A 17918-nucleotide genomic window follows, 5' to 3' on the forward strand; every position below is an offset into this window, starting at 1 on the left:
GATATGTGGTCTCTTTAAAATAAATCTTTAAAATAAATTTTGCGCAAAATGGCGCCGGCTGTACGGCAACACGATTCCACTGCAGGAGGTCGTTCCGGACCCCCGCTGGACTTTTGGCAAGTCTTGTGGGGGTCAGGAGGCCCCCCCCAAGCTGGCCAAAAGTCCTTGGGGGTCCAGAACGACCTCCTGCAGTCGAATTGTTTTTCCGTACGGAAAAACGATTTGCGGTAGGAGATCGCTCCCGGACCCCCGCTGGACTTTTGGCAAGTCTTGTGGGGGTCAGGAGGCCCCCCCAAGCTGGCCGAAAGTCCCTGAGGGTCCAGCAGGGGTCCGGGAGCGGTCTCCTATGCTCCTGAAGTCGGGGGACAAAAAAACAAAATGGCGCCAGCGCTACCTTTGACCTGTAGGTCAAAGGTAGCACCGGCGCCATTTCTACAATGCACGGAGGTCCGAGAGTAAAAGATCACACCGGGACCCTTCCTCTGGACCCCAGGTAATTTAAGGCAAAATGGCGCCGGCCGTACGGCAACACGATTCCACTGCAGGAGGTCGTTCCGGACCCCCGCTGGACTTTTGGCAAGTCTTGTGGGGGTCAGGAGGCCCCCCCAAGCTGGCCAAAAGTCCCTGGGGGTCCAGCGGGGGTCCGGGAGTGATCTCCTACGCTCCTGACGTCGGGGGACAAAAAACAAAATGGCGCCAGCGCTACCTTTGACCTGTCATATGACAGGTCAAAGGTAGCGCCGGCACCATTTCTACAATGCACGGAGGTCCGAGAGTAAAAGATCACACCGGGACCCTTCCTCTGGACCCCAGGTAATTTAAGGCATTTTGGGGGGGGGGGTTCGGGAGGGTGGGGGATTTATTTTAAAGGGTCGGGTGGGTTTTAGGGTTGTTTTAGTGTGCCGGTTTTCCCGCCCTCCCCCTTCCCCTCCCCCTTCCCCCGATTTACGATTTTTTGACGATAAATCGGGGGAATTGTTATTGTATCACGGCTCTAACGATTTTTGACGATTTAAAATATATCGGACGATATTTTAAATCGTCAAAAAACGATTCACATCCCTAATTCTTACCATTCTTCATGTTGTGCTCATTGAAAGAATGAAAATAAACATATGTAAATGAGATACATGTAGGCAATGATATATAGAGTTAATAAAATACTAATAATATACCACTGAAAAATATAAACGTCCGCATTTTAAAATGGACGTGCGCATATAAACTGGCACTTACGTGTGTGGCTGGGCCCTGCGAGCACCATGGGCATTTTCAAAACGGCGCATAGGTGCCGATACGCGCACAAGTGCCGGGTCCTGAAAAAGGGCCGGGCCGGGGGTGTGGCCTGGGTGGGGAGAGGTGGGGCGGGATGAAGGCCAGCCAGGACAGTGGACATTAGCCGCTATCCCAGGGAAACATGCGCCAGCAGTTGGCCAACGTGAACAAACTACTTCTGCTCTAGGGGACAATAAGTAGTAAAACAAAACGTAAGTTGCTGGGATGGGTTTAGAGGGTGGGGAGGAGAAAGGAAGAGGGAGGGGGTTTAGGTAGGGGGTAGGGAAGTTCCTTCCCAGTCCACTCCATAATTGGAGCAGATTGGGAGGGAACTGGAGAAGGCCCGAATGCATCGTCACCGGAATTTAATACATTTCCGCTCCCACACACGGCCTACAGATTTTATACATGTGTGCACCAGCACGTGCATGTTATAAAATCCACGCATCCATGAGCGTGCACCGGGAACCATGAGCGCATGGACACGCACACGCGCACCTTTTACAATCTGTCCCAAAGTGTTTTAATCAAGGCTCATATTATTCCTCAACAGTGCAATCCAAATTTTATAAAAAATACTTCATACAATACTAAAGGATTCATCTTGCTGTTATACACATTTGTTGCACTTGAAAAAAATAGATTATAGAGCATTTCAAGAACATGGATAAAACTTTTAAGACTAATGATTATAAAGTGGGACGTTCTTAATGGCAGTGTTTACTGCAAGTATATTGTCCCTTGTGTATGATGGTCTTTATCTATTTAGAAATATGAGCCTGGGTTAAAATACTTTATATTTTTCAGTGGTAGTTCTTTTAGTATTTATTCAATATCTCTACTACAATTAGTTTATTTGTGGGAGTTACATAAGAATTAATTGTCATTTCACATTGATGAATACTGAAATCTGATAAAGTCCTGAAGGCACAGTCTATGAGTTCAATTTATCCAAATTCAGGGAGCTATTTGTTGACTTCAGCAAATAAAAAAACCCAGCAGCCTAAGTTACAATTAAATGCAACATAGGGGCCTTTTATATTGTGCCCAAAAAGAAATACATGGTGCTTTAAGACTAGTCCCTGCTTGGAGTCATGTAATTAATTTATTTATTTAAAAACTTATAGTCTGCATGATCCAAAGTACTTGGCAGATTACAGAGAAAACATACATATTCAAAGCAATAAAAAGAAAATACAATTATTTTACATAATTAAAAATCATAAAAAACAGTTAAAACATTCTAAATAATCATGAAAGACAAAACCAAAAACCACTGCTTATGGGATGTCATACTATTAAATTTCTCTGCAAATCTGTTTAATATACGCCCCCCCCCCCCCCCCCCCCCCCCGGAACTCTTGACAATAACCCATCCCCCTTTATTGAATATATTGCCAAAAACATATCCATAGACACCCCAGCAATCATTCTAGGTGATCTAAATCTACATTTTGACAGCACACCTCAAACTCCCTCATGCAACATCATACTTGAATCTTTGAGCGCATTAGGATTCAAGCAGACCATCAACTCCCCAACACACAAAGCGGGTCATACCCTTGACCTAATTTTCACCAACTCCCAGATACAGGCGGATCCCCCAACTTGCATGCCCATCCCCTGGTCTAACCACTACCTCATAAGAACCTCCTGCTCCATAAAGAAACCTCCTAGCTACCCTACCTCAGGCAACACCATACACTACAGGAAAACATGTAAAAGAGACTATCTCATCTCGGCCCTCTCTAACATGCCAGATAACCTAGATCTGTCAAACGCCAATGCTGCCCTATCATCATGGCACAACATTACAAATTCTGTGGCCAACAAGATCTGCCCTTTACAATCAAGACATATAAACTCTCAGCATAATAAAAGAAAAAAACCCTGGTACACTGAGAAAAGCTTATGGGGTTGTTGCACTGGCTAGACCCCCCCCCAAGAACTAAAAGACATGAAACAGAATCTTAGAAAAGTAGAAACGGCCTGGCGTAAAGATCTGACCCCCACACTCCTTGCCCGATTCAAATCCTCTTTACATTACTACAGGGAAAGGCTAAATAACGTCAAAAGGGACTTCTTTTCTTCCAGAATTCACCGATTTCAATATAATCCACAAACCCTCTATGACTATGTTGTTTCACTAACCAAAACAGCACCCTCAGACATACCGGAGGAAGTAGCCAAAACCAAATGCAGGAACTCACAATACACTTCCAAGACAAAATCAATAAACTGCTTACACGATTCCCCTCCTCCTCCTCACCAAACCAATCCACACAAGAAGCCTACCCAGCCCTTTCAAAACCCCTCACCAAAGGCCTGAATTCCTTAGAATACACCACTTCTCTGGAAATTGAATCTTTTCTTAAGAAAGCCACACCTTCCTTCCACCCCTCAGACACAATCCCCACAAAACACCTCCTCTCCATCCCTAACATAATAGCCCAACCCATAGCCAACATTATAAATACCTCCATCACCTCAGGCTTTGTACCAAACCCCCTCAAACAAGCAGTAGTCAAGCCAATACTGAAAAAACCTAAGCTTGACCCCACCAACCTGTCTAATTACCGTCCCATCTCAAATCTCCCGTTCATCTAAAATATTCTTTAAAAAATGATCAATAAGCAACTCACTGATGTTGCAACCATTGCTGCCCGACGTCTCCACTCTGCCCACCTTAGCTCTTATGCGACTCCCTCTTTGGTTGATGGACGTTTGGCTGCCGCGGCATAATCTTGCCAACCTCCTCCGGCATCCCTGGACCGGCTAGACGCTGCCTTCTGCCATGTTCTCCTGAAGCCTAAGGGCGGGCACGCAGTGTGGCCACGACTCAAGTACCAGCTGTGGTGCGAACCTCAGGGGCATTCCCCTGAGATGACGTCATCCTCACCGGATAGTTAAGGTCTTTGTTTTTGCTAGCTATTCGAGTTAGCAAGGGGGATTCTTCCAGGTATCACTGTGGATGGGATTCGCTCTCTGCATACCTTGCTACTCTGCCTCCTCGGACTTTACCAGGGGTACCCGCTCCTCGGAGGCCTCGCTCTCTCTCTTGCTTTTCAGTCGCAGTCTGGAACCGGTACTCGCTCCTCAAGGGCCCACGTTCCCAGACCTGCTACCGAATACTACTTCTACCAGGAAGTCACTGCTGCCTACAACACCAGTGAGTTACCATCTCTCTCTCAGAGCTTTCCCTGGAACCAAGTACTCACTCCTCGAGGGCCTACTCTTCCAGCCTCTGGGCTGCTTCAAGAGACTATTGTGTGAGTGTTACCACAAGGTTCTGTTCCTGAACTCTGCATACTCTGCCTACTCACTATATTCAGTTTCTCTACAGCTCAGCCATCCTGGGATCGCTGTTCCAGTGCCAGAGGGACTACAACCCAGCTGGGCTCTTCCAGCTCACTATTGCCACCTCTGGTGGTTCACTATACAGTTTAATAAAAGATCTAATGTGTGTGTGTCTCCCAACTCTAAGCCTGACCGGTGGCCCCTCTCGGGATCTTCCTCCGAGAACGTGGTCTTCTGCCACCAGCCCAAGGATCCACCCACAATTATCACAAATAATAACAATTGAATACCTTGATGACCATCACATCCTCTCTCCATCTCAGTATGGATTTCGTAAATTCCATAGCACTGAAACCCTCCTCCTTTCCTTGTCAGACCAACTCATTAAAGGCCTAGATAAAGGACAAGCATATATCTTAGCCTTCTTAGACATATCCTCAGCTTTCGACACCATGAGCCACAATATCCTCCTGCAGCAACTTAATGAAATTGGAATAGCAGGTGTTGCCCACAGCTGGTTCAAATCCTATCTCCATGAATCCAAAGCAATACCCCTTGACCAAGGAGTCCCACAAGGTTCCTCCCTGTCTTCCACCCTCTTCAACATTTACATCCTACCGCTCTGCCACCTCCTATCCAACCTCAACCTTCCCCACTATATTTATGCAGACGATGTGCAGATAATTATTCCATAAGAACATAAGAACATAAGAAAATGCCATACTGGGTCAGACCAAGGGTCCATCAAGCCCAGCATCCTGTTTCCAACAGTGGCCAATCCAGTCCATAAGAACCTGGCAAGTACCCAAAAACTAAGTCTATTCCATGTTACCATTGCTAATGGCAGTGGCTATTCTCTAAGTGAACTTCATAGCAGGTAATGGACTTCTCCTCCAAGAACTTATCCAATCCTTTTTTAAACACAGTTATACTAACTGCACTAACCACGTCCTCTGGCAACAAATTCCAGAGTTTAATTGTGCGTTGAGTAAAAAAGAACTTTCTCCGACTAGTTTTAAATGTGCCCCATGCTAACTTCATGGAGTGCCCCCTAGTCTTTCTACTATCCGAAAGAGTAAATAACCGATTCACATCTACCCGTTCTAGACTTCTCATGATTTTAAACATCTCTATCATATCCCCCCTCAGCCGTTTCTTCTCCAAGCTGAAAAGTCCTAACCTCTTTAGTCTTTCCTCATAGGGGAGCTGTTCCATTCCCCTTATCATTTTGGTAGCCCTTCTCTGTACCTTCTCCATCGCAATTATATCTTTTTTGAGATGCGGCGACCAGAATTGTACACAGTATTCAAGGTGCGGTCTCACCATGGAGCGATACAGAGGCATTATGACATTTTCTGTTTTATTCACCATTCCCTTTCTAATAATTCCCAATATTCTGTTTGCTTTTTTGACTGCCGCAGCACACTGAACCGACGATTTCAATGTGTTATCCACTATGACGCCTAGATCTCTTTCTTGGGTTGTAGCACCTAATATGGAACCCAACATTGTGTAATTATAGCATGGGTTATTTTTCCCTATATGCATCACCTTGCACTTATCCACATTAAATTTAATTTGCCATTTAGATGCCCAATTTTCCAGTCTCACAAGGTCTTCCTTCAATTTATCACAATCTGCTTGTGATTTTACTCTGAACAATTTTGTGTCATCTGCAAATTTGATTATGTCACTCGTTGTATTTCTTTCCAGATCATTTATAAATATACTAGCAGTACCCGGCCATGCGTTGCAGTGGCAGAGTCAGGTTCTTTACCCTCCCTCTCCCTTCCCCTTGCTCATTTACCTCAGTCACTCATCCTCCTCCTCCCTGGTCACTCACCCCCCCTTCCCTCCCCTGTCCCCACTCCAACTCTCTCCCCTCACACACACCTCGCCCCTCATTCTCCCTCCACTGACACTCATCTCCCCCCCTCATTCTCCCTCCCCTCACTGTCACCTCCCCCTGCCTACTGCCTACCCTTCAGATCAGAAAACCTTTGTCTTTCTATTTCTGTGGGAACCCCCCCACCCCAACTCCCCCCCCCCAATCCCAACCCTTTAAATCAAATAATAACCCCCTACCCTCCTGCCCCCTCCCAAGACCTGGGAAATTAAAATTGTTGGTGCTACATGTGGTCTGTCCCTGGGCATCTGTGCATGTTATGTAGCCAAATAGGGGAGTGCCTAACCAAATTTGCACTTCCAAATTTGTTTTGTGGTCTGGGGAGGGCTATTTTGGTGCGTTCCCGAGATCGTGCAAGTTTAGTGTATGTATTTGTGTGTGAACCTCCCCCTTCCCCCAAAAAACAACCCTATGAGAAAAGTTCTCTTAAACTAACCACCCCACACTCTCCTGCCCCTCCCCCCCAGCCCTGTGAAAAACAGTAGCCCACCCCCCTGCCCCCCAGAGATGCTGAATGAATGAAACCTGCCCCCCCTCATGACCCCTCCCCAAGATGTTTGCAATAAATTCATTACCACCCCCCACCCTCCAGACCCCCCCAAGACCTGATAAAAATGTCAGTCGGTGGAGCGGGCGTTCAGGAGCGGTCCGGGAGTGATATATTGGTGTTGGTCCGTCAGCTGCGAGTACTGAAAAGGGTTCCAACGGCCCTTTGCCCTTACTATGTCAGTGGGGTGGAGCAATGGCAGCGGTAGGTCCTCTGACATAGTAAGGGCAAAGGTCCGCCGGCTGCCAGTCCTGAAAATGGCACCGAGGGGCCCTCGCCCTTACTATGTCACATGGGCTACTGCCGCCATTGATGTCCCCGAGTGGCATAGTAAGGGAAAGGGCTGTCGACGCCATGTTGATTGCTGGCAGCCGACGGCCGTAGTGCAGGAGATGTGTCCCGGACCGGTCCTGGCCCCCCGCTGGAGCCTCCTGGACTTCTGTCAGGTTTTGTGTGTGTTGTGAGGGCCTGGGAAGTAAATAAATTTGGCATGTGTGTGGGGGGTGTGAGGAGGATGGTTTTGTGTGTGTTGGGAGGCTGTGGGAAGTAAATCAATTTGGCATGTGTGTGGGGGGTGTGAGGAGGGTGGTGGGTGTATTTTATCAGTAAAGGAAATAGTTATCTTCCAGCGAAAAAAGTGCGCGAATGTGTTAAAATGGAAGTGAAACATGGACCTGGACTGGCGAAATGATTAGTGTAGCGTGTATTAGTGTAAGGTGTAACAGATGGCGCTTACGTCCAGCAGATGTCGCTGTTTTCTCGAAACAATTTTTAAACCTATTTTACCTGTCACAGGTGTGACATATCTGTAATGTAAGTACAGAAGAAGCTTCCTGTATGCAAAATGAAGGTTGTGTCCAATTTGAAAGCAATCAGTTCAGTGGTTTCTGAGATTAGCGATTTTGTCCAAACTATTTAACATTTTTATTTATATAGATTGAAAAGTAAGGGTCCCAATACAGATCCCTGAGGCACTCCACTGTCCACTCCCTTCCACTGAGAAAATTGTCCATTTAATCCTACTCTTTGTTTCCTGTCTTTTAGCCAGTTTACAATCCACGAAAGGACATCGCCACCTATCCCATGACTTTTTACTTTTCCTAGAAGCCTCTCATGAGGAGTTTGTCAAACGCCTTCTGAAAATCTAAGTATACTACATCTACCGATTCACCTTTATCCACATGTTTATTAACTCCTTCAAAAAAGTGAAGCAGATTTGTGAGGCAAGACTTGCCCTGGGTAAAGCCATGCTGACTTTGTTCCATTAAACCATGTCTTTCTATATGTTCTGTGATTTTGATGTTTAGAACACTTTCCACTATTTTTTCTGGCACTGAAGTCAGGCTAACTGGTCTGTAATTTCTCGGATCGCCCCTGGAGCCCTTTTTAAATATTGGGGTTACATTTGCTACCCTCCAGTCTTCAGGTACAATGGATGATTTTAATGATAGGTTACAAATTCCAGTATCCGACACCCTTACTAAAGCCGTGAACATCTGGGAATCTATGCTACTTTCAATCAACAAGCTCCTATCCAACATTCACCTTGCCCTTAACATGGCAAAAACTGAACTTATGCTTATCTCACCACAGAGTTACCCCAATACCCTTCCCCTACTTCACTCCCTATCTCCACCAGTCTCGTTCTCCCAACAGGAACGAGATCTAGGGGTCATTCTAGACAATCAAATCAACCTCAAGAAATTCATTAACAATACATTGAAAGAGTGTTTCTTTAAAATGCACACTCTAAAGAAATTAAAACCTTTGCTCCATCCTCCTGACTTTCGTACAGTACTACAAACTACAATATTTTCTAAAATCGATTACTGTAACTCACTTCTCCTAGGCTTACCCAAAAACTCCATCCACTCACTCCAAATTCTACAAAACACAGCTGCTTGGATCCTTACTAACGCGCAGAAATGAACACATCTCACCCATACCAAAGGAATTGCACTGGCTCCCTATTGCATCCCGAATCCAATATAAGACCCTCTCTATCATACATAGGGTTCTGCACAATCCTGAGATGAACTGGTTCAATGATTCACTCATATTCCACGATACCTTCCTACCATACGTACACCTTCCCCTAAAAGCACCAACCTGGTATCCACAAGAGCACGTGCACTCTCCATAGCCGGTTCCACTTTATGGAACACATTGCCTGTAGATTTAGGCCAGGAGGAGTGCCATAAAATGTTCAAGCATAAACTGAAGACGTGGCTTTTCGCACGAGCTTACACCTAATCCTACCCATCCCTGTCAACAGCATCCATTTCTTTTACCTCCTCATCTTGATATTTATATACTTGAGACCTCTGTCAATATTCTTGATACATGTTTAATAATCTCTATCTCCTAATTGCTCTTACCTAATCTCTTAGCTACACTCTGTACCATACCTCTCTCTATCCTACACATACCACGCTCTATTCTGTACCTTATAACTTCAATCCACATTCACTACAGCAACTAACTGATAACTCTCCCCCTAGTGTATTATAAGCAACCTTGTAAATAATGTTAGTGCTGTGTATATAGGTCCTTATATCTTCTCTACACATTTGTCCCCCCATATATATTCATATATACATATATATATATATATATATATATATATATATATATATATATTCATATAGACATATATATTGTTCTTGGCATTGTATGTAATTGTTCTTGGCATTGTACTTATTTGTTATCCTGTTATCTGTCAAACGCCATTTAAGCATAGTTTCTCGTTTATTGTAAACCGGTGTGATATCCATGATGAATGTCGGTATATAAAAACCGTTAAATAAAATAAATAAATCAATTAATTAAATGCCTGAGAAAAATAAAAGACTTTTAATTGTCTCCTGAAAGTGGAATAACAGGAAACTGAGCAGATTTCACTGGACAAGTTATTCCAAAGGACCTGGCCTGCAACATAAAATGTCCTTTCCCTTGTCTCATCTAGGAGAAGGAGCATCTAGTAGGTTCTGACCTGCTGATCTTAAAGCTCTTGAAGGCTGGTATATTTTCAAAGAAATTACTTACACACAATGGCATATTATGACTGAGTGTACAATGGACTAATTTTGCAATTTTGAATTGTATCGTCCAATATATTGGGAGCCAATGCAATGTAAACAAAATAGAGGTGATTTGATCAACAAGGCTGGCTCCAGTTATCAGTTTACCTGCGGCATTCTATACTGCCTGCAGTCTCTTCAACATATAAGCTGGAAAGCTCACATACAAGGAGTTGCAGTAATACAACTTCAGCAATACCAATGATTGAATAATGGACCTGAAATCATTCATAGTTAGATAAGCCTTTAAATTGCAAAGAACAAGGAGTTTACCAGAGACACTCTTCATTCACCATTGTCTAAAATGAGCAAATGAAGCACTGAGCATGCTCAAACTAAGGAGAAGAAGCCCAGAATTCTTAAAGCACTGCCTCATTTACATCTGCTCAAAAATAATTATGGAACTCAGCTTCACAAGAAAAAATGGGGAAAAATGTCTTAGCATGGGATACCTTGACAGTTGACAGCAAACTATACAGAGCATCCTAGCACGGGATAAGTAGGGTGATGGCAAAAGAGATGCTCACCTGCTTCAATCAACACAAATATCCTCAGCTTTTAAAAGTTGATCACTTGATATACATAACAACAGAGAAGAGGCACTTTATAATCTGTAAAATATAGCATATATATACACACACACACACACACGAAATCTCACAGACAAATCAGCTAGATTTTGATATAAAATCTAATCAAGAAAACATTAACCCTGCCCTCTAGGACTCCACTGAAATGTTGACTAATGAACTGATCTTCCTGAGATGTTGCATTGCCTGAAGGTTTCACATTCTTTTCTACTTCTGTGCATCCCACACCTCAGCCTTCACAGGTTCTTCCTTCTGCCAAGGCAGATGATGCCAAACATACGTCTTATGGGGCATGTAGCATACCACAAGCACTTTACATGCTTTGGTTGGAGCAAAGGGCAGAAAGCATCTATGTGTTTCAAACAGCAAAAAGGAGTTTTCAGGAGTTAACAGCCAAGGCAAGAGGAAATACCTATTATCACCTTCAAAAGAAAAACAAAATAATGGCACATTATCACTTAAAATATTTTCTCAAGTCAGTCTGTTTTTTAGGATATCCACAATGCTTATATATGAGATAGATTTGCATGCACTGTCTCCATTGCAAGAAAATTTATCTTATGCATATTCATTGTGAATATTCTGAAAACAGACTGGCTAAGGGGTACTCCAGGACCAGATTCAAAAACCAACTTACAACACTCACATCACAGTTGCCTTACAGCACAGAACAACATAATACAACACATAAGGACTCATTCACTCTCATGCCTATCTTGGAAAGCTCCATACTGAAGATCATGAACACACATACACATACTGGGGAATTATATCTTGCTGTTATATTTACACTAGTTATGTGAACTTTGAATTGATAGATTTATGTATTTTATATTTTCCCTTTGTGCATTTATAACAGTATCTTTAATTATGAATTTTTGCTCAGATTAAAAATTCTTTATGCTTCCCTGAATCTACCTCTTCACTAATAAATATGGGATGCTTTATTTGGGGAACAAGAATAGATAGGTGCAATTTATTTTGAATGGGGCAATAGTTGTTAACATTAAGCATTAAGAAGACTAGGCTATATTATCTGACAACAAACTAGGAATAATGTGACGATATAAATGCTGAAAATATTAAAAAGCAAGCAGTATCAGCAGCCAAAGTTGAGTGCATGTTGTTATACATTTAGGGGTAGATTTTAAAAAAGTACACGCGCACTACCCAGCGCACATGCATGGACGCGTGATTTTATAACAAGCGGGCGCTGGCACGCACATGTTATAAAATGCCAAGTCGGCGCATGCAAGGGGGGTTATAATTTAGCAAATTCGTGCTCGGGGCCTTCCCCAGTTCCCTCCCAGTCCACTCCAATTAAGGAGGGAACTTCCTAACCCATTACCCTAACCTCCCTTCCCCTTCCCCTATTCTACCCTCCCCCTATCCCTATCCTAACTACCCCTATTTTTTTTGTTTTGCCTTTTGCTCCTGCCGGCACCCTGCTGGCGCGCGATCCCCCGGCACAGCAGTAAATGGCCGCTGTACTGGGCGCCTCTAGCCCCGCCCAGCCCCCAGACCACCCCACCCCGCCCCAAAAATGCCCCCCGGCCTGTCCCCTTTCAGGAAGGCCCGTGCTTATGCGCATACAGGCCTTTATGCGTGTGGCCAGGCCTTTTTGAAAACAGGCTCGGCGTGCGCTAGGCCCGGCCATGCTCGTAAAGGCCGGATTTTACTCACGTGGCCTTCTGAAAATCTGCCCTTAAATGGGAAACGGAAGCAATGAATGAAGATATTATCCTAACACTGAATAAGTCATCTGGCAGACCGTATATGCAGATCATTTTTCAGCAGGGGCGGCTCAAGGCAGTCTGCTGCCTGAGGTGAAGGATGAAATGGCCCCCCCCCCCCCATGGCCCGGTGCAGGTGAAATCACTGAGGGCCAGGGCAAGGGGAAGGCAATGGAAGGTGAAGTGACCTGCCCAAGGTCACAAAGAATGGCAATAGGATTAGAACCCTGGCTTCCTTTGCTTGCAGCCCACTGCTCTAACCACTTAGTTTTTGGGCTTAGAAATAGGACTCCTCCATTCCCTATTGCCTGCCTCCCTCCTTTCTCCAGGATCTGCCCCCTGGGGGTGTGAGAGGTTGGTGAATGATGGGAGTCTGTGTGTGTGATACACTCTCTCTTAGGGCTGATACAAGGTTATTAGATGCCCTAGACAAATCTTACAGCCTTTCATCCCCCCTTCCCTCCACTTCCCACATAATTAAAACTATTCTTTTCCATTTTAAAATTAATTAACTTCCCCAATCTAAAAAAGCAGATTGCATATAGAAAATAGACATTCAAAGTAAAATCTTCAGAAGTAAAAATATCACAGCAACATATATATTACATAGGCATACACTGCAAAAAACACACTTTCATTAATAATAGTTAAATAGACTTAATAAATTACCTTTCTCATAGGAATCAAGGTGGTTTACTGGATCCCATATTGCATTAGACCTATGGTAGGGTGCACTGGGTGTGGACTTGGCACACAGAAAGAAAGAATAAACTGAACTACAGTTCCAATATAATAAGCCTTCAATATCATAATTGCCAGCACTCAACCTATGATAAAGCCATACTGCAAATATTACATCAAGCTTTAAACACCAATACACCTCCTATTAGGAAAACAGATTGAATCCAGATTGTTATAAATCCCTACACAGAAACCTCATGCTAACAGAATACCTAAAGCCTCAGGCACACAAGCAGAACACAGATAAGACTCTCTCCAAATACAGAATAAATAGATCATAAAATATAAATTGAAACGTGCAGACAAAAACTGAACTGGAAATCACAAGAATCCAAACTCTGCAAGCAATGCAAGCACAGTCATCTATCTATATAAATAAAAATGTAAATGTTCGTTTGTTCAAAATCATAAATCTCCGAACGTTCTTCACCGATTGCTTTGAAATTTTGACACAACGTTGCATTCGAATATGTGCATTTTTATATACCTATATTTATATAGATGTCACACCTGTGACAGGTAAAAACATGCTTTTTTGGAAAAACAACACCATCTGTTGGACGTACAAGCAACACACGCTATCTACAATATAAATGGGCTCTGACTGACGGCCCGCAAATGCGCAGTAGAGAGCAGCTCTACTGCGCATGTGCGGACCATTGAGCTCTGCGCTATGTGCTGGGTGTCACAGAGGGGAGGAGGAAAGGACAGATGAGTTGCTGCTCCGAGAAACGGCTCAGCCTGTTCCTCCCCTGCTGGGGAAGGGGGGAGGGAGTAGGGACTGCCGGACAGTTACACACAGGAGGAGGAAAGGGTAGAAGAGTCGCCGAGCCAGTCCGTCCACCGCCGGGCAAGTGGGGGGAGGGAGTTGGGATGGCCGGAGCAGAGCAAATGCAGTAGAAAGCAGCTGTGAAGAGATCAAAAGCAGCTGCAGCCTGCAGCAGCCAAAGCGCAAAGAGCTGAACAGAGAACAGCTTGCCCTCCTTCCCCGCCCACTGAGTCCCGCAGATAAGGAGAAGCCAAGTAAATATCCTGCAACTGCTGGTGGGGGGGGAGGGGGAAGGCAATACTGTCAGCCCGCCTGTGGGTCTCAGCCGCCACGGGAAGAGTTTACATGGGCATCACTCCACCCCCACTCACAGCAAAGCACCGTGACGAAAGTGAAAGCCAGAGCCCTGCTCCCTACTCCCTCTCAAGCCCCCGATCAGATTTTTTAAAGGCACAGGTCTGCCAGAAAGAGCAAAGTAAGCTAGGCAATGTGTCCCAAATCTGTTGCAGTGCCTGCCACCTGCCCTTTGTGAGGGGGGGGACGGAGTGTTTTCTTCTCTCTCCCAGACACAACTGGCGTGGGAACTTTGCAAGCTCTTGCGAGTGCAGAGCAAAGACTTAGGTGTGGTGGGGACAAAAATCCCGCCCATTTTAACTGTGTGAGAGAGAAGTGTGGTAATGTGCTCTGAGTGCCAGAGAGAGAGGGAGACTACGTGAGGGATTATGTATGTGTGTGAGAGGGATTGGGCATGCGTGTGTGAGGGACAAAGGGAGAGTGTATGTGCAAGAGAGAGAGAGAGAGAGGAAGCCTATGTAGGGGGCTGTATGAGAGAGAGAGTCTCTACCCCCCCCCCCCCCAGCTCTCCACTTATAGGTTACAGTGGAAGGGGTTGAGTGTAGAGGGGAATGGGAGAGCAAAGGAGTTGGGGCCTGTAAGGATAGAGTGAAAGGGGTCTGAGCCTGTCCCTCCGCCACCGGGGAAGGGGGGAGGGAGTTGGGATGGCAGGACCAGTACGCCTCGCGAGATCCCCCTCGACTACTGCTGCATCTCCTACCACCGCTGCCGCCTCTGGCCCTTTGTGGTGCTGGGGGGCGGGTGGAGCGGAGCAGAGCAAAGACGTAGGAGAAGAGGGGACAAAAATCTTGCCCATTTTAATGGGCTTAATGGCTTGCACTAAATATTTTACGATTCCATTTCAATGTTTCCGATTCCATTGTTAAATTGAATTTTCATAGATTTCAATTTATTTTCATTTTGATTTAATTATTTCGTGTGACATTGCGTTGGAATTGAGCTGTGTCGTTTACCATACCATTCATTTACTGAGTATAGTTTATGTTTTTTCTTTTTTCATTCTTTTTCATTTCTAGATTTATGCGGTTTACATCTAGACACGGATTGCTTCTCACATGGACAATTATATGTTGCGTGTTCTAGAGTCGGCAAACCAGACAATCTTTATATCTGCACAGACAATGGAACAACACTTGTATTTAATGGTTGAAGATATAAATGTACCTATTTTAACAGAAGCTCATGTCCTTGGTGTTTGTTTTGATTCAAAATGTACTTAGATTGAAAGATTCAGATCAAAGAGGTTTCAAGATCAGCCTGAGTAAAAGGCATAGGAGTAAGTTTTCAAAGGGGTTTTGCATATAAAAATAGCATATGCATGCATAAGTAGCATGTATGCACTAAAATGCTATTTGATAAAAATTGTGAGTATGCACATAGGGGCAGATTTTCAAAGGGGTACGCGCGTAAGATACGCGTGTACCCCCCTAAAACCTGCCCCAACCTCCCCCGCGCACACCGAGCCTATATTGAATAGGCTCGTGGCGCTCGCAAACCCCGGGATGCGCATAAGTCCTGGGGCTTTGCTGGGGGGGGGCGTGTCGGGGGGCGTAGGGAGGGTGTGTCGGGGGCGTGTTGGGGGCGGCACAACATTCGTGGGTGTTCTCGGGGCGTGGTGCTGGCCCGGGGGCATTCCGGGGGCGTGGCCACGGCCTCCGAACCAGCCCCCGGACCGGAACAAAAAGATGAACAACTGGAAATCAACATAGGCTTAGAGTAGCTTGTACCGTCACTTAATTACACACTTCTCTTCCATTTACTGTCAATTTTATTAGGATACATAATACTTAACAATTGTTTTTTTCACACTCTCAGGCTATCCTATGGTTAAGATATATAAAAGATTATTTCTTTAAATAATATATGGAGTTAGAGAAAGGTTTCATATATAATGTGTAGGTGCCCAGCACCACTGTTTAGTGGTATTATAATCATTAACCTTTCTCCTCCTCCTTGAGTTCTTTTTTTAAGGTTTTTTTTGGAATTTGTGGTATCCCAATAAACCTGAAGACTCTTCCGTGGCGGTGGAATATTATTATTATATGCGTGTTCTGCGTTGTTAACTCTATGAGACTAAAAATGATGTAAATAAAGAGTAAAAAAACAGACTTCCCCGATTATTGTTGGTATGTCCGTCCTTTAGTGATGATCCCGACATGCACATTGCATGTTTCAGACGTAAAAGCCTTTCCTCAGGGGCCTCGATGAATACTGAAAACCAACTTCACGGAGACTGCAACTCTTCTCTTAGCGGTTCTTAAAATGCTGACTGTCTCTGCCACGTGGCGATCTCCCTCTACCGATCGCCGGAAGAATAGTCCGTCGGGTTTACTCTGACCCCTTTTATATATATCGGCTGGGACGAAATCAACCAATGAACAACCTCAAAGAAGTGAAAACAGTCATAACGTCACAATCGGACTTTATAGAGAACTTTCCTAATGCAGTGGCTATCAAATGTGCGGACCTGAAAGGGTCACTGTACCCAAAATGTTCTTGACTCGTTTTCGTTTCACTGATGACGTGGTATCTCCGACCTAGTTGGAAACTATAAGCGTATAAAATCTCTTTAACAATCCGGACCTGAAAGAAACATACTTGGTTTCACAACTGTTGATGGCATGATGAAAAATCTTTTTTGTCCGGACCTGAAAGATAGGTGTTCTTCCTGTTGATCAATAAAACGTTGAACTGTCAAAGCTCATCTGATGTAGTTCACAAAACGCTTATGATACCTTATTAAATAAAAATCTACAAAAGAGTGTTGAAATTAAGTTCATCATTCATACCTCGGGGTACGGAAGTTCTTAAAGTGAAAATCCAAAATGCTTCACGTAGATTCAAAGAGATGCGTATATCACCACCGCGTGGTGGGGGTTCTACGCGTTCTATCACCGTCCATTTTAAATCTGTGATGTTGTGTCCTGAATCTGTTAAATGTTGTACCATTGGTGCAGTTAACTTCAATGTAGTGAATCTGGATTTGTGTTCTCCTAGCCTTACCCGAATAGATCTCGTAGTTCGTCCAATATATAACTTAGGACACGGGCATGTGATAACATAAACCACATTATTAGATTGACAATTTGTGTTACTCTTCCTCCAAACTTTATATCCTGAAAGTGGATCTTCCCACGATATGCCTACAATCGTTTGTGCACACCAGGTACAATGGCCACATGGTTGGTGGCCCACTATAGATTCTTCTTTGTTAAAATTATCAATTTGTGCATGGACTATCTGATCTCTTATGTTTCTACCCCGAGACATTGCAAATGTGGGAAGTTCCAAAAAGATGTTATGCATGGAAAGTATGTGCCAATGCCTATGAATGGCTGCTTTTATTATACCAGCTGCTGTAGATTGCTTCAATACACATGTCAATCGAGCTTCATCCTTTCTTGGTTTATACTGTAAAAGAGCTGTACGTTCACTGAACTTAGCTCTTTTGTATGCACTATTGATAGCCTTCTGCGGATAACCTCTCTCCCGGAATCTGCCTGCCAGGATGTCTGCTTGTGTCTCAAAGTCCTTCTCAGTAGAACAAATTCGTTTAGCTCTAAAGTACTGGCTCACTGGTAGCCCCACTTTAAAGCTGTGAGAATGATGACTTGAAAACCTTAACA

This window comes from Rhinatrema bivittatum, chromosome 4 (genome assembly GCF_901001135.1).
Source record: "Rhinatrema bivittatum chromosome 4, aRhiBiv1.1, whole genome shotgun sequence".
NCBI classification, from domain to species: domain Eukaryota; kingdom Metazoa; phylum Chordata; class Amphibia; order Gymnophiona; family Rhinatrematidae; genus Rhinatrema; species Rhinatrema bivittatum.